The 27914-nt window shown below is 41.0% G+C and overlaps 1 protein-coding gene across 2 annotated transcripts in view; it reads left to right on the top strand.

The window, feature by feature from the left end:
* Nucleotides 1-27914, top strand: part of LOC139725990 (uncharacterized) — a 116487-nt gene that overhangs the window by 71068 nt on the left and 17505 nt on the right. Inside the window, exon 1 of one of the 2 annotated variants that reach the window (XR_011710579.1) lies at nucleotides 12009-12360. The exons of the other annotated variant lie outside the window; for it this stretch is intronic. The gene's annotated coding sequence lies outside the window, so the exon portion shown is untranslated. Of the gene's footprint in view, nucleotides 1-12008; nucleotides 12361-27914 lie in introns of those variants that run through there. 2 annotated transcript variants of the gene reach the window in all.

Genomic DNA, 27914 nt, shown 5'->3' with positions numbered 1-27914 from the left:
GATAATAACATCTTGTGGGTAGGTTCCATCAAAATGAATCACTAACAACTTTGATCATGTGCCGCCATTGGAAGTGGATTTATTCATTACCTGAACTAGGTCATTTTGAAGTAGATATGGAGTAGTATACCCTCTCTGTGTTGACTCAGTTAAATCCATGATGTTTTGTTTGGTTCTGCCAATGCATAATATGCCACATATTGGAGTGCTAGAGGAGAAAAAAAAAATGGAATGCTTTGGCCCCGAGCAATTTGTCAAATTAATTTCAAGTATGACTGAACCTTTGGTCTTGATAACTCCTTTGTTTGCGCGGAGTTTAAGTTTATGTATCCAGGAATTCATCCCCCCCCAAAAAAAAAAGAGTGATAGAAAGGGTGAGATTGTTCCGTGCTGAGTACCTACCATCCATACAATGCCTCATCCAGACACTCAATTAATTGTCTGCGCAGGGTCCCCTTATCATTTCGGTTTTGTCACAATGGGCCCATATATGCTAACCTGTACTCCTCTCCCCCATGCCTGTTTGCATAGCACTGACATCAAGGAGCAACCTGCTGAGCCAAATGATGGATTTTCAATCCTCTTCAAATCTACAAAGAGTCAACATTTTCATATCTCCTCCCTCTCAAAACCACCCCATCTCCCCAACCCCTCTTCCCCACACCCTTCTTTTTTCTTTGTTTCTCTCTGTTCCCTGGTTTTTTGTTTTTTGGGGGTTTTTTTGTTTTTGATGAAATGGGAAGAAGAAGGGTATGCAATTGTGCTAATGAAAGTGTGGATTAACATGTCCGCGGCAACCAACTGGGCAAGCTTTCTGGCAAGATGCACCACGAACAGTAATCAATCTCACAGATATGAGATTGAAAAGGGGGCAGAGTTTAAGTCTGCCATTACCATTAGGAATCTGTTTGTACTTCCTGAGAGTGGCATTGTGATGTTCCAGCCTTTGGAGGGTTAAAGGTGTAACTAGTTGGGGTGACGATGAGGGAACAATTACAGTGTCCCCACCCATCACTAATGCCCCCCTCCACCCATCATTAGTTACGTTCAGACGGGAGCCCTTAACCTCGAAGTTAGGAAACTTCGAGGTTAGAGCTTGTAGTTAGGGACCGTGAAGACGCACTCGTAGTTAGCAAACCTCGAGGTTTGCTCGTTGTTTCGAGCCACGAGAAATCTTATGGTTAGCGCTCTAACCACGAGCCGCGGGGGGTCCCCACTCGTAGTTAAGCACCGTGTGGACACAAAAAACGAACTCGAAGTTAAGAGTGACCTCGCCGTAAACTCCAGCCCCAACAATTTCCCTCTGCTTCCGGGTCAACCTCCCAAACGTACACCACAAATACGCTACACGTGAAAAACCTATGACGCACGACACAACAACATCATCTTTTCTTCCCATGCGCTTGATCTCTGAAACTGAACACGTTGAACTCGCTACTGTATTCTTTATTCTTCTCCGACGCTAAAAAAATGTTTTCGACGAATATCTTCATAAAGGCATAAAGTCATCAGTGCAGTGCTATCTCTGCATACCATGACAGAGAAAAAGAGTACATGTGAGCGAGTCCGACAGGGTTGGACTAAAGAATAAATAGACACCTTTTTAGCAGTGTGCTGAAACTTCCGGTTTTGTGATTTTAACATCGAGTGGGACCCACTCGTAGTTACGGGGGGGGGGGGGGGCAGAAGCTTAACCCCGGGGTTTCGTAACCTCGAGGTTAAGATTCGTCGTGTGGACACACGTCGTAGTTAGGGGGCAAGAGCTAAACCTCGAGGTTTCCTAACCTCGAGGGTAGGGCCTGCCGTCTGAAAGTAACTACTGATGCTCCTCTGCACTTCTGAACTGGTGTAGATAGGAAGGTCCAACTCATCAGAGTACCCCTCACTGGGTAAACAGGTGGCCTTTGGATAAATGTTCAGATGATGAGGTAGCTTTTTATTTCCTTGTAACTTTAATGTCTCCAGCAGATACAAAGCAAAATATTGCTTCAATGTATCCTTAGCAATATGCAGTGTGAAGATCAATCTCACTACATGGGGTTTGTAATAATTGCATCTGGATCTTCTGATTGTATACATTCCTGATTATTCCCATTTCATCTCTTTTGATTTAATTGTAGTTACTCAGTTATTTAAAGGAAAGCAACCTACATAGCTCATTTCTGTCCCTTTTTGTTGTTGTTTTCTCTTTTCATTTCTGAAATGTTAATTCTGTCCTTGCTCATGGGGTACATTTGCGTTAAGATATTTCAAGTGTAGATCGAGAGGACCTAAACTGCAAGTATTTGGACAGAATTAATGGCCTTCCTGTATTCAGATGATGATTATGATATCTTTCAAAGGGACATCTGTCAAGGGTGGTGTATGAATAATGTGGTAGGGAGACACGGGCGTCGTCCCTGACAGAAACCCTAGCCCACTGGGCTAACGTCTGTCTGGTATCTCATGATGGCATCCGTCGGCGGAGGAAATGGAGCTCCTTCCCTGACACACACAGCTGAGCGGAGAAGTCTAGAGTCCCAAACACATCGCGTCTGTCTGTCTGTCTGTTGTGGCCTATCAGTGAACATCGATACATCTCTCCCTGACTCTTCCAAACAACTTCATCCTCAGCTTCAAAATATGGTTTTAAAGGAACCAGTTATCAGAGCACAGGAACCCTCTTGATTTTATTGCATAGTGCTGCCAAATTGATCTGAAACCCTATACGTAAAGCAAATGCAGTCACTTTTTTTTAAAGAACATGTTCACCTTCATAGACATGTGGATTAAGGGAATGGAGCAATATTAGTAGAACACATCAGTGAGAGTTTGAGGGAAATCGGACAATTCATCCAAAAGTTATGAATTTTGAAGTTTGTACTCAGTCACTGCTGTATGAGAAGACTTCTATAGCTTGTGATGTCACATGTGTATTATGATATAAAGAAAATATAAAGAACATTCAACATATTTTCACTTTTCTCCCATAGTAAAAGAATACTTGACTTGTCTCTTTCAGTAGGCAGGGGGAATAATATTACCCTTATCATACGCCAGTGACAAGTCGAGGAGATGTGCACTTTTTTCAAAAAATAAAATTTTGTGAAATTCTCTTTATATTTTCCTAATGTCATTGCATGCATGTGACATCATATACTGTAGTAGTCTTCTCATCCAGTAGTGACTGCACAGATACTTTAAAAATTCATAACTTTTGAATAGATTGTCTGAATTTCCCGAAACTTTCACTGATGTGTTCTACTAATATGTATACGAAGGTAGACTTGTCCTTTAAGTGTCAATAGAGTTGAAACTCAAGGGATTATCATTTCAATGTAATTTATATTTTAACCCTATGCATTCTATGGAAGACTGCTGCCATTTAGCAACAATGCCAATTTGAATCTTTATTATATTGAAACGACATTCAAAATGCAGTTGCCATCAATAGACACTCCAAAAGTTATTATTCTGCTGCTTTATCTGAGGACATAAAGTGTTCATGGCTCTGAACTGACATTTTCCGCAGTAGCTACACTGACAGTTTTGGAGGCAGGCTGCAAGCATACTGCAGTATAAATACAGCAAGTGTGATGTGTTGTACAACTGATGAGAGGTAAAGGCATATTTTGAAAGATATACTGTAAAACATAATATATTTGCGGCATGAAATTTTTGCAAATTGGAGCCGACAGCCTTTTTTGCGGCATGAAATTTTCGCAAATTGCCACTGGCATTCAATGCATATAGTGTACACAAGAACATTCACGTACATTTTAATTTCACGAATCTTGGCGCTCACGAAATTTGTGAAATTGAAATGCACACAAACATTCCTCGTTTTACAGTAGCTCAGTCGGTAGAGCAGCAGGCTAGGAATCCGGTGGTCTCGGGTTCGAATACCGGTGGAATCCCATTGTCTATGCTCATTTTACTGCTAAAAGATATTTTCTGACTTTATTGTCTTTAAGAATTTTAAATCCCCATCTCATGCTTTCCTTAAAAACTTCTTGGAATAATCAGAGAGAATCAAAAGCATCTGGAGCAAAGTTAGTGAACCGAAGTATAATTTGACTCAAAATTTTGTTCAGAATGAAGGGAGGTATTATAGATGCCTCCTATGCGCTTTGTATGCCATCATTTTAAGGTTGCCTTTATTGCCCAGGAATTAAACTCCGCAAAATAATTTTCGGTGTCAGAGGCCTTTTGTGGGTTCCCCCCCCCCCCCCCCCGACTCAGCAATCGTGTTTTCATCCTGCAAGGACCATCTTGAGACGTTAATGGAGAATGGAAATATTGAGGGTGAAACGGGATCGCAGATTTCCTTCAGTTTCCATCTAGCAGGTGGAGGAGGAACAGGAGGAGGAAGAGGGATAGTTTGGGCCGGGGTAAGAGATGATGGCGACGTGTCAGGGAACATGATGAGAACTCCGTACCCAAAACACTTTGGATTCATCCCCCAGATGGTGGGTGGGTGCAGAGGGGCTAAAGACCGGTGAAAGTTGCTGAGGAGAGTGATTTGGAGCACTCCGGTGAAGAACCGATTAAGACAGAAACACTGTGCTCCGCCCCCGTGCTTGACGAAGATTTTCAAGTGCGATGGTTTCATGTCCAGTTTGGATGAAATCTCTCCCATGATCTTTGTCTGATTTCATCCTGTTTGTCAACTCAAAGCCAACTTTGACGTGGATTGGAATTGGGCTGTAAGGGGGCTTTACCAAACTTCCAAGACCATCGTCTGGTGAGCTTCCTATCAATCACAGCTGGACTGACCACCCCATTTCCTCTAATGATGACAAAAGTAGGAAAATATCATCAGATATTTTAAAATGATGTATAAAGGCAATATCAATGTCAATCTCCATGATATCCTGACCTGTAGAGTCTGTGTGTCTCTTCCCAATGGCCATTATCGAATCAACTTTCAACTTGGTTTCCACTCTGTTACTTTAAGGGTTTTGTGGGTTTGGTGGGGTTTTTATTCCTTTCTGTTAGGATATAGTTTTCCTCTAATTGCTTTCCTCTGATTTTTGAAATGGGGCGCGTGTCTTGATTGCAATGGGAAACATGCTGTTAAGAGTTTGGAATGCATATCACGTTTTCCACCAGTAATATTTTAGATTGTCAATGAGGCGAAGCTGACATCTGACTTATGGTCCAATGTTCCCCGCGAGGTAATAAGCATCCATTTCCCTCGCTGAATCATTCTTGCCTCAACATTTTCCTCGTCTCACATTTTCCAAACTTCTTCATGTTGCAAGTTTTGCTGAAAAAATATAGGGGGGGGGGGGGCGAGGAAACAAACAGATAAATGCATCTAGTGTTCTCTCTCTTCCCCTCATCCTTTACTCTTGTCCAAATAGCAGTTGGTGCAAAGAGAAGATATTAAGTACCTAATTTGATTTATCCCGCTAAAATTCTGCACGAGTGAAGGCCTGGAAAGAGGCAATCCGGAATACCTTTCTATTTGATTAGCTGATGGAGGTAAACTAATAGGCCTCACTTAACTGTAACCCAATCATGTGTCTTTCTAACAGCCCCCCTTCCCAATCTTTCTATCTCCTGGTCTGCAAACAAGCACTTATTTAATTTCTTCATGTCAGTGAAATGATTTCTTAGAAATCTTCTCTTGACTCATTTTTTTTTTACATACATGTATCAAATCATGTCTATTTCTTTTATGCAAAGGTACATGAAAGATACATTAATTTTTGTCACTTACACTACTACTAATGCAGATGTTGAAGTTGTGAGAACTGTACGTTTATAAGATGGTTGAAAGTCAAAAACTTTGATATGCATGAGAGAATGTGAAGTTTGATATCTGAACCACATGCCAATCACATATCTGCATTTCAAAGTCCAAATATGCTTTGAAATTGGGAACTTCTCTGTTGTCATGTAGCATGTAACATAAGTATTCTAAATCAACTTATCCATCGTATGAATGCCAAATTGCCAGCATGCTTGAATACATCTGAACTTCAAAGCTGATATTGCCCAAAACTTTGCTCATGTAGGTGTTGGCTATTTCAGCATTTGTATGATTATGGTTTGTTTTTTTTTTTCTCCTGAAGCAAAGTAAGGCAAATAATACAACATTGGAAGACCTCAAGTCTAAATAATTTGGGGAAAGCAATGTTAGGAAATTAATGTTTGATAACTTTTGCCTTTTAATTCAAGCTTTCACAGTGACAGGTGAAATATATGCATTTGCAGCTGTTTCACATGGTTAAGATCATGTAAAGTTGTGTATCAAACCATGAATAATGTAATATGCTTTGAAGTTATATGGATTGACTTGCTCTTTTTCTTTCTGTAGTAAGAGGAGCACACATCCGAATGTCTCGACAAGAGACACAGTCTAGCCCTCAAACCTGTTTCCCCTTTCACACTCACAAGTTTTAGAATGCATCACTCTCAGAGATACTTTCATGTCATTTCATCAATACTTTCTTCCTTCCCTCCCCCCCCACCCTCTCTCTCTCCCTCTCTTTATGATTAACTCTCATGTTTGCCGCAGCACCCGAATGTAAACATGTGATAAATCGATAACGAGTTTCCCCTTCCCCCATCTTAATAGGTGTGTGTGAAGGTCAAGAGGGAATATATAGGGAAGAGAGAAGAAAGGAAGAGGGGGGGGGGGGGGGGGAGAGGAAGATGAAAGTCCTGTTTTTAGTGACCAGGCCATGTGTTGGATTTCATACATGAGGGTCCTGTTTAAGAGAAATTCCTGGAAATATTTTTCATTTTCATTTTTTTTTATAAACTTTCTGAAGAAAGTTTGCTGCTTAAATTGTGCAGATCTGTCATATCCTTTTTTTACCATGCGTTAACCAGCAGAGTGATTGCATATGTCAGATCATGTGAAATATCTTTAAAATTGTTTTGCCTTGTTTGATATTGTTCTAGCAAATCAATGAGTTGCTTGAACAACCATCTATCTATCATACTCTTTAAGTTCACTTATAGCTCATTCTATATCAAAGGAGACCCTCAAAACAATAATGTGTTTAATAAAAAGTGAGGCGACAAGTTTCTTTATCAGCTTTGGAACACAGCCAATATTGCAGCATAATATTCTACATTTTATTGGCGTACAAAAGATCATATTTACAGATATATATAGAAATAAAGATTTTCTCAGAAGTCAGGGGAACATTGATACAGTACCAGAAATGAGCGAAATGTTTTATAACCTGAATACAGAACACTATCTCCATCTTTATCTAGAGCTTCACTATTGCATCTCCTCTAGGACGGTCTCATTTTCTTCCGCCGGAGAAAAATATGAATTATATTGCAATATGAAGACATCAAGAGGAGGACACGCTTATTGTTTTCCAATTTTGAAAAAGGTCAGGATTGTCGGATGATGAGGAAACACGTTACGAAACCCCCTTCCTCTCTCTCCCAAGATGCCTCAAAATGAAATTTTTGATTTCGATGCCCGAATCATTCCCTCTGCGTTATGCGTCCTCCAATTCTCTTGGCAGAGAATATCTGTAGGAGGGTCTTCTTTCATCGAGTCTCAATCTCGTGTCTCAAGACTCCTGAGAGGTTCTTCTTTTTTTATTTGGGAGGGAGGGCGATTGTCGGCAGAGGAACTGGAGGATGAAAGTTATAGACTATATATGAAGAAACACTGGTGAGAGCTTTACTGGATGTTGCAGAGCTATGAATCAAATTCTTTATTGCTAACATAGTACATTATCTTTTGAATCCTCAAATATTTTCAATTCCAAAACAAAATTGGCTGCATATATATATGCCTCAGTCACTGGCTTAACATGTTTGAAGATTGACTACTTCTTTCACAAAATGGAAAAAGAAATTGTTCTTTTAAGTTTATTGTAAACTTTTTACTATGTTCCATTTGCCTGCAATAGTGTATGCTCTACATTGTATGTAAACTATGTAAGTGTGTGCATATTTTATCTATGTACACGTGTTTGTATACATGTGTGTACATATTTGCATATATATGTGATAGTGGTTATATAAGACAGTACGAGAGAATTTCCACAGTAACTGTCAGAGGAATTTAGATACCACACATACCACATTTGGTGGCCATCTACACCGGAGATAGATAGCAAAGACTACAAAGAACCCTGCTTGTCATCCATTGAACTACAGATGGTAGTTGTAAAGTTTGATATTTTCCTTAGATCTGATGATGTAAAGGCTCCTATCATTTAGTCCAAGGAAATTATTTTAGCTCATGCTCTGTTTGACATCCTTGGACATCTGCTGGTAAAATTTTCTTGCACTTCAGAAATTCACAAACTCTGCTAGCTGGAAAAGCCAAACTTCCCAGGTCACAGTTCACGCAATTGCCGGATTGTGGAGTTGACCATTTTGACAGAAATCATCAACAGCATGTAGCATTTATATTTCTGGAATGTCAGTGCAATTGGAAGTCATTTTTCATAGATCATAGGAGAATTAAGTGATGTTATAGGAAATAGAAGAGATTGTAGTATTATTGACAAAAAGTATGCATAGAAATCCATTCATGAATTAATCATAAGATGACTCATGATAGAAGTGAATTATCACTGTTTCATAATATCAAGGAATTTTTCATAAATCATAGGGGGACAAGTAGATGTGTAAAAGATGTGATAGATTTTATCATATCATCGGCATGAAGAAATATGAAGAGATAAGTGTGTGAATGTATCTGTCAATCAAACTAGATGAAGTCACACCTAAGCAGATTTACATAGTAGACATGGTCTTCTGCTCAGTGAAATGAGGCCATTACACATATTTAAATAAGATGAGTCATACTGTCCGGTGATTGAGCGGTGGAGGTGGGGGGGGGGGGGGGGGTGGGAGGGGAGGGGATGGATAGACTTGGAATGTGAAGTTCATCAAAGCTCTTGAGGAATGCTCATAATTCTTTGACCTACATCTATATGAGTCCAGTGGGTTGACTGCACAAGTTGGTCCGTGGAGCGTTCTCCCACAATGCATTGCGTCATTTTGTCCACTGCTGCAGCTCATATTATACATGTGAGTTTAAAAATACCCAGTTCTGAATTGATGGATTCAAAAAAAGTGGGGAGGGTTGAGCACAAGGAGGTTTCTTTCTTTAACCCGCTAGTTTAAGTGCTCGTTTCGTTTCCCCTTTTGGCTGTAACACCTGTCTGGAGTTGACTCCGAATTTATTTGATTTGCCGTGGTGTCTATAGTGCATTAGGGTTTTCTCTCTATCTTTCTCTCTCCCTGTTTCTATTTTGCATCCGAATTGGCACCAGAGGCTGGTAAGGACAGGAGGAGGAGGAGGTGGAGGATATTGGCCGTGGGGTGATGCGGTGAGGAAAGAGCATCAAACAGTCCCGGCCAACCCGCCGATATTGTCTAATGAAATTAGCGCCCTCGAGTGCTGTAGACACCCTTCCCTATTAAGCAAACGTTTTTGTTTGGCGCAGGCCGTGATTTACTGACTTTTGCAGCGGGTTTGCGCTTAAAATGAATTATTAAGATTTCTCATATCTTCAGCTTAGTGGCAGAAGGTCATTGATACTGATCAAAGTTTGTGGAGTTAATGCCATAATGACAGTAACTGTAGATTTGCTTTGATGCAAGCTCGAGCATAATTGCATGAATTCACAGCGACGTTGGATGGTGTGTGCAAGGCTGTGAGGTGCTCTACGCACGTCAGTGCTCAAAGCTTGCAAAGGGTTAATCTGATAGAAATGAGTAAGAATGGCTCTTTTCTCTCATTGTTTTCAGTGTTTCAACATAATTCAGTGAAAATTTACTGGTTTCTTTTTATCGTTCCCTCAAGAGATAACCTTTGCGACATACTTCAAGTGAGTCACAGATTTCCTTTATTCTGCTCACCAGCCAAGCATAAATTTTTAATCTCCATGTGCCCACAGCCCAAGGCGGAATGGTGGCTTTGAGGGATTGCGTCCCAGCTGATGATTTCTCATTCTTTTGACCGATTCAATGGAACACTAGCTATTGCCCTCCGTTCAGGCAGAATAAAAATGTATCATTTGAGCTCTCCAATACTGCAGGATCAGTTCATGCACAAGTTTTTTTTTTTTTAATTTCTTCTTTTACTTCTACTTCCTGGCTCATGATACTCAATACTTTGTGTGCAATATCCTGCATTCTATATGAACATGGGATGTTATGTTGATTGTTGAGTCATTTCTTAGAAATGTACATTTTTCAAGATTCTACTCAAGATTCATCAATGATGTGTTTGTATACATATTTGCTTACATCCAGCAGTGACTGTGGAGAGACTTCAAAAATTCATAACTTTTGAACGGTTTGTCCGATTTTCCTCAAACTCTCACTGATGTGTTCTAATAATATTGCTGCACTCACTCAATCCACATGTCTATGAAGGTAAACTTGTCCTTTAAGTAAACCCTTGCTGTCCCAGTGACTTTGGACAATGTGTACAGCACTATGGCGCTTTCTTTGCCAATCTCAATTGCAGCTCACTAAGGGTTAAAGGGATGGTACAGTATTGGTGGAGATGAGAATTGGGCTTTTAACTTTTTGCGAGATACCAAGAAAACACTTATGATATAGTACAGAGCATACCATTTTAAAAGGAATTCAAAGTTTATCTGATGAAAATCGGGTTTGGAATGACTGAAACATCCAAAAACAAAGTAAAACAAAGTGATTGCAATAAAGTGTGGGTCCCACACTTTATTAGAATCGCTCTTTTTCGGAGATCTCGGCCATTTCAAAATCAATTTTCATCAAATAAACGTTGAATTCCTCATAGAATTACATGCTCTTTCATATTTCATAAGAGGTTTCTCATTATTTCACCAAAAAATGTTAGAAACCTGGAATTAGGTCTCAACCAAAACTGTACGATCCCTTTAATCTAATCTAGACTTGATGTCTTCTTACCCATGAAGATACAATATTCAGATGATAGTGGAGAAATGAGCGTATCATTGAGGAATGTCTATGATAACTGATGAGAATGAAATTGAAATTCTAAGAAATCACAGTTGTTGGTTTTTTTTTTTGTATTGCTGTTACTGTAAATTTCCTCTGGTAACTGCAGTTATCATAGTATAGAATCATATCAACTTCCCAATCATTTCAGTGTTTGTAGAAAACAGGCACTTGCTCCAATTTTTTGCAATGTTTCAATGATTAAACCAAAGATTGTGTTCCACCACCTGTTTTGATATTAATAAACTAAATTTTGTGGTGTTTATGTGTTCCATCATATTACTAAAGTAAGAAGTAAACTTTTTCACTCTTTTTATGTGATGTTATATAGTAGGATTCATTTTGAGAAGTTCACAAAAAATACAAGTGTATTCCCTTCACTCAAACTCCTTGTATACTTGTACTTGAGTGAGAGAATCCAATGATGACTACCCTTCGGTGCATATGACGGAGAAATGTATTAGTAGAGACAAAACTATCAGATACACAACATCGAGTTTGCTCATTTATTAGCCACGGGCAACTGGTTATTCCTCCTGTATTAGAGTGAGTAATAACAGTTCATGGCATGCCTGACTTGTTGTCAAGAAGCTGCTTTATACCCATTGACCTCATAACAGATTTGCAGACAAACGACTTACACAGACAGATCAGTTCAAGCCCCCCCCCCAAAAAAAAGTAAATAAATCTATGCTCTACCAGAATGAACACACACACACACACGAGGCTTACAATGGAACAACACACAAGTGTATACACTGCAAATGCGACACGCTGTGTGATTTTCGCCCGCAGATGACACAATTACACACATACACAGAGTGAATACACACACCACACATTCACAGACACACGCACACTCATATGCCCTGTACCCAAACACAAAGCAGTGGTAGAGAGAGGACTGCTCCATTGGGGGTTTTCCTTGGCAAGAGCTCATGAGAAACTTCGGTGTCTCTGCGACCCGGCGGAACATTCAAGCTCCAGCTTTCGTGCCAAGCGGACGCTCAGTCGCAGAAGTTCCCCTACGTGTGTGTGTGACTCTCTCCCTCTCTTCCCCTCTCGAATGCTTTCAGAACACTTGTCCAACGTGGGTTTATTAAATCCCTCCCCCTACTCACTCACACTCGAAGTATTGCGAGTTCACTTCATTCACTCACTTCTCAAATCACCTGGACAGTGAGTCGGTCGTGTGTTATTTGATCTCCGCATCCACCTCAGAATTTGCGACAAACTTCTCACATCGCCAGCTTCTTCTGCGGACGTCTTGTTCCGGCGACTCAACTCCTATTTCTTGCAGTTTGTCGGGGAATTTTCTCACTGGCAACTTTATTAGCTGTCAGTCTAACAGTGACAGAGGATTTCATATAATCTTTGCCGGATCAATTTTATCAGACTTGCCTTCCAGTTGGATATACAAGTTCACATTCTGTAAGTAGTGATATACATAACCCAGTGCTATGAGGCTTTTTTGTTATAGTCGTTTTATGTATTTTTTTTTTTACTTCTTTGTGTGTCTGTAGAAATGGCATTCTTGCAATCAACACTGGAATGTTTGCATACCTTTGAATGTTTAGTTCACTAAGGTGTGTTAACCACACGCAGTAGATACCGTGTGTCAACAAGCAAACCCTAAACAGCTGTATTATCTTTGCCGTGATTCATTACAAAAATGCAAAGTATTCTTTGTCGTCGGTAATCAAGTTTCTTTTTGTACATTCAAATGTGGAACTGAGCCCGTAATAAACGGAACTTAAGACATGTGTGCAGGTACTTTTAACTCAATTATTCACTGCAGTGATCTATTTGTATGTTTTACCAGATGTACCTCTGAAAAGCGGTTCTGAAAGTGTTAAAGGCAATACCTTTTTTTTTTTTCTAAACTGATCTACATTTCATGATATCATATTCTGCACCCTCATGCTTGTTTGACGTTATCAGCGAGTTCATCCGGCGGCCTGGCATTTCACCTTTTGTATAATGCAGTAGATGCATATCTCGCCTCAAAATTCATGGTACTTCACCCTCGGCTCGGTCAATAAGATCGCAAGAACTGGTTGCGTATAGTGTAGTGATTTCAATATATGGCCAGGCTGATTGTTATCACCTTGAACTCAGGTAGTTTGGCACCCAACTGTTTCGCGTTGTTGTTGTTTGGCCTTGTAATCTCTTTAAGGACAAGTGCGTAAACAGCAAACAAAAAACATGTAGAAGAGAGTAATTATCAGTTCTTTTCAGGTCAGAGGTGCATCCATCAATTTGGCAGTTATCTTTTGGTCCTATTTACATGATTCTTTTTTCTTTTCTAGTTTCATTTTAGACTACCTGGTACTTTTTTTAAATCTGTGCACTTATTGTTTAAGTTGTCTGTGAAACTCAGAGCCTTCTAGTAAGTTATTATTTTCCCCTTTGACAAATTTTCCCTGCATGTGCATTCATATTGGCGAATAGTTTTTTTTTTTCACAATTGTGCAGGGATTTTATGTTACTTTTACCCTTCACCTTTCTTTATGGCAAAGGTAGACCTAGAATCCCATCGATGTTCAAGTATTATCTTTAACCCGTTGAGGACTGTCTGATTTTGCTACAACACGCATTTCCCATAGACACTTGCCCGAGTTTACTCAGGACTCGTCCTGAATGGGTTAAAGGTGATAGTGTCAAAGGTTCCAGCTTAGCCAACATCAACAACATAACATTTTGGTTTACCATGTGAAAGTTTCAGTTTCAGTTGGTTTTGATGGAGAAACTATGACTCACTGTCTCATCTTGTTAGAGAAAAGATAGAGGGAGCAAATATGTGACTTTGTAAGTTCCAAAGTTTTATTGTCAAACCAAAATTGAATTTGATCCATAAACTGTAGTCTGGTACTGGTACACCCAAAGGGTCATTGTCAATTTCATGGGTTGCTGGTGTAAATTTTCAAACTTTACCCATTCATTCTCCATGAGTCAATTCATCTACTTAACTCAGCATCAGAGGTTATACTCTTTGACAATAAGACTTGAATATCTTTATGTGAAAGTTTTCCTTTTTTTGAAGAATTAAGGCAGGATATGGTAGAAAAAATACAACTTCTTGTCTTGTAAAAGCAAGATGACTGAGAAAAGTGGTGGGTTATCAGTGGTTGGATATAATCCTGTATACATCAAAGAGATATTTTGAGTACTTCTTGTGAAAGAAAATGTCATTGTGGCTTGCCGAAGCTTAAACAGAATGTGGTAATGATGGGGAGAGGAGTAAAAACTGTCATACAGCGGCGAGATGATGAATGTTTATTTTTTATTGTGCTAGTTTCCACTTCAGACCATCGTGTTACCTCATTGCTCTCTGTTAATTTACCCCTACCATCACTGAATTCATCGAGGAGGCTTTTCTATTTCCAATATTGATTTCCACTCCCGCCATCCACTTCCACTGACTGCAAGGAGGAGAATAGTGGGAGCCGATATCATTCAGGAGAAGATTTGTGGTTTATTGAGCCGCTCACATTCTTCATCAATCATCAGCTACACTCTTCTTCGTCAAACAGAGAGAGAAAATATGAAAAAACCTGATGCATTTGAGTTACAAAGCTGTTTATTTCTACATGGACTGAATGAAAGCAAACCAGAAGAGAGAAAGAGAGAGAGAGAGAGGGAGAGAGAGAGAGAGGGGGGAAGATGAATCTTTGAAAGACATCCTAAAGGAAACAAAACCATGTAAAAAGCCAGATCCTTGCGGTTTTTGGCGAAGAATTGGAAGAAAACGTACGAAGACATTGAGTATTTCCCCAGTCATCTCATCAGTCTTCCCTTCCTCTTATACTACCTGCTTTTATGTTTCTCCTCCATCTCCACCCATCTCTAGCCCTCTCTCGATCTCAGTTCTCTTTGTTAATACAAGCACTGAAGCCATGTTAGCACATTGATCCCTTCCCCTTAATGAGGACCAGAAATCAATAACATGTCCCATTTTTATTTCCCCAACAAAACAGCATGCTCCTACCGCGGAGGAAGAGTAGCACAGTTACATGCAGCGCAGAAAAAAAAAAAGAGAATGGAACAAAAATTACCGGCAAAGATCCTCCTTTATGTTTAACAATACTCCTTAACCAGCTTTCTTTTTTTTTCACTCTCTCAGCTCAACGTGTTGGTCTGTTTGGATTACGAGACACTGAAGCTGTAACCCTCGTAGCAATGACCACCCTTTAGAAGCTTTTTCTCTGCTCAAAAGCACGCCAGCCGTTTTAAGCCGCTTTGTCACCCTTTTGTGTAATAATGGGGCTAAGTTTTTCTTTTGGTTGAGCCATGGGGGGAGAGAAGCAACAGTTAATAGGACATCAAGTGAGTATGTAGGGAAAGGTTGTTTACAGTTTTGAGAAACAAGATGGGAGAAGGAAGGGGGGTGAGCTATTGTTCCCCCGTCCCCTTCCCTCATTTTTTTTTTCTTAGCAGTTTGTATAGAGCTTGTCGTCAGCCGGAGACTTGAGGTTGACCAATGGATGGGAAGATTTAGTGGATGCAAGTGGAGGGGAGAGGAGACAAGTATCTTGTGAGGGGCGATGAATTGATGAGTAATTCAATGCTGAGAGACACGATACTTTCTCTTGCTAGCCATGGAGCAAAGATGATATGCTCCTGAACAGCGGCGGCGAAGAATATCCGAGCATGAGGATTTGCCCTTTGCCTTCAACAGAGACACATGATTAAAGCAGATTCATCCTGTTCACCAGGGATGATACAGTCATTGGATTGTTTAGTCTGGCAAATCCCAATTGTATGTTGTATAATGGTAAATGCGTGCTCTTTGATTGGTTGTTATTGCTTCAGCTTTTATTCCCTGTCAAATAATATTACATATAGTGTTAGTGGGAGGGGGGGGGGGGTATGCTTTGATTACGGATGAATGTAAAATGTATGTGATTATGAAAACGATGCAAATACGGTGTCATCAAAATTGAATGAATGTAGCACATATCTAAAAGCCTTACAGTGCAGTACCTTACATTACCCCCCCCCCCCCCAACCAAGAAAGAAATGCATTTCTTGGAATTAATCTTAACATTGGTTCTATCTGGTTTACCATGAAAATTCTTTTTGACACATTAAGCAGGCAATCAAAACAAAAGTTTTCTATGGGTCATTTTAATACTTACAAAAGTATACATAACAACATGAAAATGTGTGTTATTAAAGGGATTTATCATAAAAAGAAAAATGAAACAATCTGTCACTGATTTTAGCTATCCAAATTTAGTATATTTAGGGATTTCTTACCCAAACTATGCTTGGCTATGGCAGTGGAAGTAGGCTTCCAAATGTTTTAACCAGAAGGAAAGCAAAGGTTTGTTATATATTTCAATAATGATGTCCCAAAGCAGTGTAAGCAAAGGTTTGAAATTTATGTAATGATGACTCCCAAAACACTGATGGACTTTAAAGATGTTGAATGAAAGAACATCCTCAATTTCATGACATTTTTTTTCTCCTCTTATGAGGAAGAGCACTGTTTTGATTTCATTTCCTTAAATCTCTGATGACCCAGGAAGATTTTTTGAAACAAACTCAAAGTGCCCAGGGTATTTGGAGTGAAACTAATTTCCTTTATATAGATCTGACTGGCTTGACAAACCAAACGTATGATTATGGTGTTTAGACAAGTGTGGCAGAGTTATCTCTGTCAACAACAGGTATCTCTTGAAAAGAAAAGAAAACTCATTAATAATGCATTGTTCAATAATATGACGATATATTTGCCCTGACAACTTCCCAAGCCTAAGGAAATCTGCGCATACATTGGCCCAGTTTCTAGTTGCATCAGGCAAGTTGTTTAATTGTGACTTCTTCCTTCATATCAACGATTAGATTTGCAATGAGCTTTCTTCATATATGGATGTCAACATTGGATGAATTCGAAAGAAAAAAAATGAACAGTGCTTGAAGCACGCCGTAAAGATTTCAGTCACGAAGACATCCTCAATGGACTATGCGACAGTGGACTGATTTGGAGAAATTGAAACGTTCCAATTTTCCCTCTCTCCCCATCTCTATCATTTTGTTTTTCCTCTTTCTATCCCTGGCTCTCTCTTTCTCTTACTCCTCTGTGCTCCTTCTCTCTCTCCATCTTTTCTCTCTCTCCCTCTCTTTTATCTCTCCCACTTTCATCATCTTCTTTTCTATCTCTCTCCATATATATGTCTCTATTCCTCTACCAATCTCTTTCTATTCTCTTTCTGTGTCTCGTTGTCTTTCTGTGTTTAGAGGGTTTTGAAATTCATCCAGCCTGCATCTCTGGAGTGAAGAGGCGGGAAAGGTCAGGGGGCTAGAATTAGCCGAATAATGGCCGCTCGAAAGCCTCTCTAGAGTGAGCCGTAACCACTTCGGCTTCGGGATGGCGATACCGCGGTGATCCCCTGTGATGGTGCGGACGCAACCCCGAAATAGGTTTGCGTCGCGAGCCGTAGTAAGAAGTGGAACCACAAGAGTCTGGTTGCAAACCTAAAGGGGCCGTCTTGTCACATCTCTGCACATTACAACCACCAATTTCACTGAATATCAATCATTTTCAAATTTGTGTATCTGGAGATTTTCAATCAGCAATTATGACCTCTGCATCAATGAATTAGTTGAAGAAAGATTGAAATCGAATCTGTTTTGACTTAAAGCAACATTTCTCCCTATTGATTTCTCCCTCTTCATGTGCCATGGTGGAAACCCCCTGTGTGCCACGTTATTCTGAGACACGAAGGTAGTCATGCTTTGAGAACGAATTCGGTTTTTCCAATTTGTTTAACTTCTACAAATTTCTGTTAAGGTAGACACAATAGTGAGCAAAGTTAAAGAGGAATGCCAAACTTTGCTTCGATATAAATTGTATGACAAATCTATTTTCAATTTTTCTTTTGAAAGACCAGTTGCTACATTACTGTAAAGGCATGACTTTTGCACATAAAACCATAACAGAAACTTAAAATGTACATGCAAATCTAGCTGGGAACATGCTTGATAGTCAATTACCACATAGAATACAAGCCGCATGTGAGAGGAACAAAAGCACGAGAAGCGCTTTCATTTTACCGCCGGATTAGCGATTTATCGATCGGTTTAAGCGACTTTGTGTGTTGAGCAGAATATGCGAAGTTGGCACGCCGTCGACTGAGTCAGACGTGCGAACGTGGCACATAAAGAGTTAAGAACAATTCCTTGTTACTGAACCTAAATAAGATGTACACACACACATTCACATATATCCAGTATACACATAATAACTTTAGAAATAGGTACTTATATGAAATTAGTAACTTCTTGCATAACCTCCGACCAACCGAGTGTTAAACCTCTGACTTCAAAGCCACCGGCTGTCAACTTTGGAGTTGCAGTCACGGTCACTGCTCCAAGTCTGCTGCTTCCGCCAGGCTGGTGGGCGGGCTTCACGCTTCCTCGCCGAAGTGCAGTCGTACGTGTGTCACCGCCTAGAGTCAAGAGCAGGTCGCAGCCGACACAATTGGGCAGAGCTGCTCGTCAAACAATAGAGTCGAGTCTTTTCTTCTCGATCTCTGAACTTCATCCATGGATGATCTTGGTTTGATTTTATGTCAATATTCCGTGACGGTGCTCTCATTCATTGGCAATGAGTGCTGAAAGACCTCGGTACACACCGCAGGCCTGAAGTGTTGGTGCATTTCATATTTGCCCAAAAACTTGAGCTAAGTCGAGCGCTGATTTCTTGTCAATGCAATTTGCTCATTTAAAAACTATTTTTCAGTCTATGCAAGATTGTATGCTCTGATAGCTGGTGATTTCTGCATCATGTATGTGTTCAAACTTTTGCCCAGAGATAAGAAAACAAACTTTGAACAGCTTTTTTGATTCTCCATCAAGGGTGCGTTTATGCTTCCATTTTGGGGGCCAAAATCAGGCTTTTGCTTTTGAAACGTGATTAGTGCAAAACGCCATTGTGTTCATGCTCACTTCGACAGAATCGCTGATTCAAAACGTCGATCCAAAACGCACAAAAAGGTGCGTTTACGATCGGCGTTTCTGACTAATCACGTTTGATGGGGAAGCATGAACGCAACAGCGTTTCTAAATGCGTTTTGAGTGACGTCATCTAAACGCACGTGAAAAAGCGCGCGCCCGGCCAGCCAGCTACCCTGGCCTGTGCAGTTTTCCCATGTACTGTGCATGCACATGTCTTTTCCAGCTGCTCTCCCAGGCCAGGCCATGCACCGATCGATCACAGTGCACGCCCCAATTTGACCTGCCTCTGCTGAGATCAGCGAAACAATCGCAAACGCTCTTTCCAAGGCTCGAAGGAAGTGAGCATAAACAGTGCTCCTGTGAACGGCGTTTTGAATCAGCGTTTTGAATCAGCATTTCAAAACACTGATTCTGCCTTCGCAAACTGAGCATAAACACACCCAAAGTTTGCCACCATTGGCCCATGCTATGATGACAACAACATTGCAGCAACATCAAAACGTTTTGAAGCAAGGCTAGCACTGAGTCATCCAGCAACACCAAAACACCCCTTCCCTCCTGAGTTCAAGGTCATTGTGGCTGTAGTGGTCGACAGTACAAAAACACCAACAAAGGTTTCTACGGGAATTATGCTTTATTCGAAGTTTCGCATTTTCGTTTCACTTGATTCCATAATTATTTCCATATGTGTAACTCCATTCTTAGTTCCATTCATGATTTCTTGCATAATTCGGTGCATAATTCCGTGAAAACTGTTGAGTAATAATGTATAATAAAGAATCATAAGTACATGTACATCAAACCAATTATCAGATTCATAATTATATAAACAGAGTTTCTCAGAGGAAAAATCTAGTGAATACCTTTATAGACTTAGTCTATTCACTTCACTATAACATTTTTGCAATCCAAATTACATATGAATTGACAAATGAAAATGCAGACCAATACCATAGGCATCTCAATTCTACTACCTCATTTAACATGATGTACATGTAGATGAACTGACTCAAATCTAAGAACCTTCACGATCAAAAATGAATTCTTACTTGAACTGTCAAACCTTCAATTGAAATAATTATCAATATTTTCTTACTTATTCATTTTGTTTTGTAATTCTAAATTCTAAATTCAACATCAAATGTGTATACATACATATACATAAATGCAAATAACAACATAACTTTTCAGAAGTTTTATGGGTGTGTACAGATATACATGCCCTACTACACAGCAACAGCAGTGTACATTACACTCACATCAACAATAGTAAGTTAAATTTTATTAACTGTTTCTAACTTTATACTTCAACAAATCATGGTTTTACTTTAACAAAACAAAAACTAACCTCTTTGCCTGCTTTTTGCAAGGTACTTTGGATCCAATTCTTCAGTATTCCGGCAGAAAGAGGATCCATGTTGCTCACTACAACCTACATGTGGTCCAGTCCATACTGGCTTCTACAGGGTGTGCATGTGTGTGTATAGCAGCTGTACATTTAGCTGTGCCTTCACATGCATGGTGCTATGTCAGGTGCATTGTCTAAGAATGTGCTACTACATAAAATATGTCACTCTGTACAAGGGTCAAATTGGCAACAGGCTGGGTGGGAACAATTTCAGGTGTACTTTCACCATATTTCATTTAAGCAAAATAAAGCATATATATCTTTATCACAATTTTCATTCAACCAGTTGCCAATTTGCAACCAATTTACTGGACTAATTAATTCTAAATGTTGCCAATTTTAATATCCTCAAACAATTTTGCATAAAATAATTCATATGAGCCAATCCAACTTTAAACTATGATACTTTCATCACATGGCTCCTTTAAATTAAGAATTAATTTACCCTTAACACATTCATTCAAAAATGAAATCAAACTGCAGATACTCCTGATTATCTTTAACGTGACACAATTTCATAGAATTGCCAAATTGAGCAATCTTGTGACATATCATTGAATGCATGTAATACTAGTACTTGTAGATAAACACATGCGAACATTCAATGCACTCCTATTAAACTGACTGAATTCAACTCGAATTCACTATAATTGAAAAACCATTTCTGCCACTTAGGAAATTGAGTAGTTTCATGACTCATATTTCTTAACTGATGAAACTGCAAGTACACACGTTCATAAGTATGCATATTTCCCATTGTTTTAAATGAAAATGTACCTTTGGCTTAAATTGCACGCATACCCAATACACACAAAGAGGGGGAATTTACATCTCATCAACCCTTTCCTTGTAACTCTCAAATTTACGTGTTATTCTGCTCAAAATTAAATCGTGCAATGTTTACCTTCATACCTTACTAATTGTTGTCTCAATTTCATACCCTTTTGAGAGTACAACATAAATGCAATTTCGTAGTAACCTTTATAACATGAACAAAGTACATGTAGAACACATGAGATATTCTTGACCAATTGACATATAATGTATCATTTTTAGTCTCATTGTAGTACACAATGGTATAGTCTTGAATTCAGACCTTAAAACACAAAGGGGAAGCATTTAAATGAGAAGTTCACACACTTTATATTCTTCCAATGAGCATCCATTGTCTTTTGACTTCACCACAACAATGGAATATATTAAATACTTATTGGTATTCTTGAGTTCAGTCTGTAAATTGGATTTTTCACCAAATTAGGTTCCTGATGGTGAATTGGAGTTCAAATCATCACAAATGTCTGAAATTTGTCCATTTGAGGCTCAGTCTATTTCAAATAGTCTTAAATTTCAGTCCTGTTGGCTCTTTGGCTGGGAATTATTCCTGGTCTACATTAGAAACAAGGAGAACCAGCTTGTGAATGGGGCGATCAAGGTAAGTCACTGGGCCCTTTCGTTTTCCCTTATTGTCTAATTTCGTGTCCCCTACTGCCAGTTTCACCTTACGAACCAAGTCATCCTTCGATTCATATACCTCAACAATTCTTCCGAGAGGCCATGAATTTCTCGGAGCGTTATCATCCTTGATAATCACTACGTCTCCTACTTCCATGTTGCGATGTGGCTTGGTCCATTTCTGCCGCGCCTGCAGCAGATTGAGGAACTCTTTCCTCCAGCGACTCCAGAATTCATTAGCTAAGTGCTGGACTCTTCGCCAGCGTTTCCGCGCATAGACGTCCTCACGACAGAAGCTTCCTGGAGGTGGAAGGATGATCTTCGTCTTTTGAGTCAACAGATGATTAGGAGTCAGTGGAGTTGGATGAGTAGGTTCATTCAGAAATTCAGTGGTTAACGGGCGACTGTTCACGATGGCTGCTGCCTCACACATCAAGGTCCTCAGGGACTCGTCGTCTAGTTGCTGACCCGCCTGATGGAGCAGGACATCTAGGACTTGACGTATGGAACGTATTTGCCGTTCCCACACTCCGCCCATGTGGCTAGAAGCAGGTACATTGAATTTGAAGGCAATGAAGTCGCATCCTTCCTTGAGGAGAAAGTCCTTTACTTGACCCTCACTGGATTCAGCACACCGCTTGAATTCTGCCTCGGCACCTACAAAGTTGGTTCCCCTGTCACACCTCAGTTGCTTTACAGGGCCTCTCACAGAGATAAACCGCCTCAGAGCGTTGATGAAGGCATCTGTGGTGAGAGCATTCAGAACTTCGATGTGCACGGCTCTGGATGCCATACACGTGAAGATCAGTCCGTAGCGCTTTAGTTCCTTTCTGCCTTCCTTGATCAACCACGGCCCAAAGCAATCAACTCCAGCATACGTGAATGGTGGGGCAGGGGTAAGACGGTCTTTGGGCAAGTCCACCATTTTCTGTAGTTGCGGTGGTTGTCTGAATCTACGACATGTCACACATTGGAAGATGAACTTTGCGACGAAGTTGCTGCAACCCAAGATCCAAATTCCCTTCATTCGGAGATGGTTGCTTGTCATACCCCTTCCTCCATGAGCAACATCGGCATGACACTGGGATACGATTAACTTGGTGAGATGTGTCTGAGGTAAGATGGCAGGATGCTTGCTTTCGAATGAGATGTCCGACCTTCTCAGACGTCCTCCCACTCGTAGGATGCCATCATCATCTATGAAGGGGTCAAGATGATGCAGACGGTTAGCGGCCTTGCAATGACGTCTTTTTTCTCTTTTGCTGTGACGTTCATTACCCTCTACTGCTTTCATTTCACCAAGGGTCTGTCTTTGAATCAGCTTTATGATTTCTTTTTCCGCTTGAAGCAGTAGTTCGGTACACAGCGGTTCCATTACGACCTGCTTGGAATCACATTTTCCATCTCTTTCGTCCCGTCGTGCTTGGCAACGTTTCCATAGGTGCGATCTGAGACGAAGACAGTTCGCCACAGCTCTTTTTGCCCGATACCAGCTGGATAGATGATCAAATCTTTCAAGCTCCAGACCGTTTACTTTCTGCAAAGAGGCATGGGTCTCACACTTCACTTCAGGATCTTTAGGAAGAAGGACAGCTTCCTCTTTCGTCTCGTCTGGGATTTCCTTTTCCCAAAGGAAGTCTGGACCAGTGAACCACTTTGATGCTTCAATTTGATCGATTGTCAGTCCCCTTGAAGCACCGTCGGCTGGATTTGTTTTTGTGCCAATGTGCCTCCATTGGGAAGATGAAGATTCGTCTCTGATCTGGCACACTCTGTTCGCGACGAACACATGAAATCGTCTTGTCTCGTTCTTGATGTAGCCTAGGACTACTCGACTGTCAGTCCAAAAGATCTCTCTGTCAATGTTGAGATCTAGTTCAGTACGAAGAAATGAGCTCATTCTCACTGATAGGGTTGCTGCAGTGAGTTCCAACCTTGGTACAGTGACAGTCTTGATTGGGGCAACTCTGGCTTTGCCTATCACCAGTGTACAGTGCACCTCTCCATTCTCGTTTGTCAGTCTCAGGTACGTACAGTGGCCATAACCCAAGTTGCTGGCATCACAGAAATGGTGTAACTCTGCATTCTTGATTTCTCCAAAGCCTTTGGGTTTATAACACCTGTCGATGGACAGCCTGTCAAGTTGGAGAATGTCAGCTTTCCACTTGTCCCACTTGGATTGCAGTATGTCTGGTAGTGGATCATCCCATGCAGCGGAACTCCTGCACAGCTCTTGCAGTATTAGCTTCCCAGGCAACAGGAGGGGAGCTAACAGCCCAAGGGGGTCAAACACTGACATAACGGTCGACAGAGCACCTCTCCTGGTCAGTGGCTTGTCTTGGAAGGTCATCCTGAAGCGGAACTTGTCTGACTCAACACACCATTGAACCCCGAGTGCTTTCTCGATAGGAAGATGGTCATGTAGAAGGTTCAATTCTTTAACTTCTTTAGCTCTGTCATCTACTGGAACTGATTCTAGTACCTTCCTAGAGTTAGAGACGACTTTGTGAACATGTAGTCCTCCATGTTCACACATTTTCTTGGTTTTTGAAATCAGTTCAATGGCCTCTTCCTCTGTAGCTACTGCTTTCAACCCATCATCAACGTAGAAGTCCCGATGGATGAACCTGGCCGCATCGTGACCTATCTCATCTGCCTTGTCTGTAGCTATCTGTTTCAGGCCATAGTTCGAACATCCAGGGGAAGAGGCAGCCCCAAACAGATGCACATTCATGTGATAGTCAACGGGCTCTTGATGGTAGTCTCCATTTGGCCACCAGAGGAAGCGTAAGTAGTCACGGTGCTCCTCGTTGACATGAAACTGGTGGAACATTTCTTTTATGTCACACATAAAGGCGACATTCTCCTTCCTGAACCTACAAAGAACTCCGGCTAGAGCATTGGTAAGATCAGGACCCGTCAGAAGGTGGGAATTCAAGCACTCTCCCTTGAATTGTGAGCTGCAGTCGAAAACCACTCTAAGTTTTTTCGGCTCCTGCACCCCATGATGAGGAATGTACCATCGTTTGCCTGATTCGCCTGGTTCCGTCACCCTTTCAGCATATCCCTTCTGAATGAGGTTATTCATTTGCAGGACGTACTGCTCGTAGTAGATGGCATCATTTTCAAACTTCCTCTTCAGGTGGTTTAGACGTTTGAAGGCCACTGATCTATTGTTAGGCAGTAAAGGCGTCTTTTCTTCTTTGAAGGGCAGTGGCATTTCATAATGCCCACTCTGTGTGATGTGGATCTCCTTCTCCATCATCCTAATGAACTTCACGTCATTCTGTGAATAGGGTTTTTGTTTCCTATCTGGTGTGAAGTCAGCCTCTAGAAGTTGGATGACATGAAGGGGAGCTATTTCTTCCTTCATTGTCGTTGGACGCACGAAGATCACTTCTGATCGACATCCTTGTAGCTGAACCTCTTCAGGCACAACTCGCACTGCTGTACGATGGCTCACACCAATTGGATCGTCATGACTGTCAGCATACTCTTCGTCCACTGTGCCAACAATGGTCCAGCCAAGGTCTGTCTGGACTGCGTATGGACCTCTATCATCGGGAGAGTGGATGACAGCACGTGGAGCAAGAGCTTTAGCACAGTCGTAGCCTATCAGGAGCCCAATTTCAACATCTTGAAGGGGAGCTATCATGTTTGCAATCCTGGACAAATGTTGGTAGGATCTCGCCATATCAGGAGTGGGGATATGATGTCTATCTGCTGGCATAATATCTCTCGTGTAAGTAGGAGGGAGGTTGATTATCTTCTTGGAGTTGTTGAAAGCTTTCACTTTAAGACCAGTCACCTTTTCACTTGCTATTCTCTCATTCGCCTTGGTCATCGTAGAAAGTAACAGGTTCACCTCAACTCCTTTAATTCTCATTGCCTCCTTCGTTTCAGTGAGAATGAATGATGTATCTGATTGAGTATCCAGCATAGCGTATACTAATCTGTCCTCATGGCATGATTCATGTGAAAGCCACACAGGGACTATCATTGAGGACTTTGTGGAATGACTGGAGTCCAAATTCAATGCACAAGATTTTGATTCCAGCATTTCCTTGACATCCCTTTCTTTCTTGGCATCCTGTTGCCGTTGCTTCCACTCTTCATCATGCAGAACAGTAGGATGCTTTCCTTTACAAGAAGAGCAGGTCTGTCTCTTCCTGCATTCCTTTGATAGGTGTCCCCTCTTAAGGCAGCCGAAACAGAGTCCATTCTCCCTGACGACCTGTCTTTTCTTCTGCATCGTCTCTGCACTGAAAGAAGAACATTCGGCGAGGTGGTGCTGACCCTTGCAGAAGATGCATGAAGGTGGCCCTTTCGCTGCAGCTCCATCTCTCTGATTCCGATGCTGGGTTCCTGTCTGCTGAAAGCCAGAAACAGCTGACTTCCTCCTATCATTTGGTGTCTGCAGCGACTGAAGAGAAGTAACAGGGTCACACGCGATGACAGCCTCTTCATCGATGAAGCTAGTGAATACAGTGAAGGGTGGGAATGTTCCCCACTGTTGCCTCCATTCAACGACTTTCCTGCTCCATTTCACGACCAGCCAATCGGGGAGTTTCATCAAAAGCTTCCGGTTTTCTCTTTCATCATCGAGATGACTTAGATGAGGTATATACTTAGAAGCTGTGTCACACTGCTTCAAAAAGTCTCCAAGTCTCCTCAGTCCGGTTGCATCTCTCGCTCCTATCTTCGGCCAGGAGTCAAGCTTGTCACGATAGGCATTGGATACCACAAAATGATCTCCGTATCTCTGTTCCAGTGCCCTCTTAGCCTCATTGTATCCAGCAGCATCTCCGATCATTGAGTAACCTTGCACCAAAGATCTCGGCTCACCAGTGAGATACTTTAACAGGAAGTAAAACCTCTCTCCAGGGGGAATTCCTCGATGCTCAATCAAGGCATCATAACTTCTCCTCCATAATGTATAGTCCAGCGGGTTACCTGCGAATATGCCAGGCTCGGGAAGGGGCAGTCGGTTAAAGCAGAGCAGTTCCTTCAAACTGTTAGCGAGAACATCGTGAGTACTGCGCTGGTCTGCTGGCTGCTTTTCTTGTGATGAAGATTTCACATCATCTTTCTTGGGGGCACCTTCCACAGGGGAGGTATGGTCCTCCATCTTAATCGCTGATTCGACTGGGGGAGGACTGACTTCTTTGTCAACTGAACTAGCCTTTGAAGAGATCGATTCTTGATTGTTGATCCAGTCTTGAACTCTTCTTTTCGATGAACGGGAACCTGGTTTTGAAGACAGAGTTCCTCCTTTCAACTGTAAGATGATCTTCAAGGTCTCTCTCATTAAAGATGTGTGCTCCTCTTCCATCTCTTCCAGCTTCTCTTCAATATCATCATCTGTATTTGCTGAAGGAGCTAAAGCTGTGAGCTGTTCTTGCGCGGAAATGGCCTTATCCATAGCCTCTTGCACTAGGTTGCGGGATTCTTTGATCACCTCGACTTTGACGTCATCTTCAACCATAAGTTGTCTATGTTTATTTGCCCTTCTCCTCCAAAGTCGAACGGCATCTTTCCATGTCTTCATGGTGACGTCTGTTTGGTGTTGTAAACCCTTCTCTGTGGGTCTTCTATCCCGTCTGCTACCATCTCCTTCCGACATGATGAAGCTCTCTTAATGGTGGAAGAGTCACACGTAAATGAAACAGTTTCCTAATCAGAAGCAACCTTCATCGTACTGGTAGTGATCTCAATTTTCAATCGTAGGGCAATTTCATAGCACGAGCTGCGAAAGTTTTTTTCTGAAGGTGTTGTCGTTCATAGTTTTCAGCCAAGAGTTTTCGCAGAGAGTTTTCACTGTGGCTGTAGTGGTCGACAGTACAAAAACACCAACAAAGGTTTCTACGGGAATTATGCTTTATTCGAAGTTTCGCATTTTCGTTTCACTTGATTCCATAATTATTTCCATATGTGTAACTCCATTCTTAGTTCCATTCATGATTTCTTGCATAATTCGGTGCATAATTCCGTGAAAACTGTTGAGTAATAATGTATAATAAAGAATCATAAGTACATGTACATCAAACCAATTATCAGATTCATAATTATATAAACAGAGTTTCTCAGAGGAAAAATCTAGTGAATACCTTTATAGACTTAGTCTATTCACTTCACTATAACATTTTTGCAATCCAAATTACAT

This window comes from Diadema antillarum, unplaced genomic scaffold, assembly GCF_040938485.1.
Source record: "Diadema antillarum isolate AM-2024a unplaced genomic scaffold, OU_Dant_1.0 seq00000069_RagTag, whole genome shotgun sequence".
Lineage (NCBI taxonomy): Eukaryota > Metazoa > Echinodermata > Echinoidea > Diadematoida > Diadematidae > Diadema > Diadema antillarum.
This window is presented reverse-complemented; position numbering and strand designations above follow the sequence as displayed.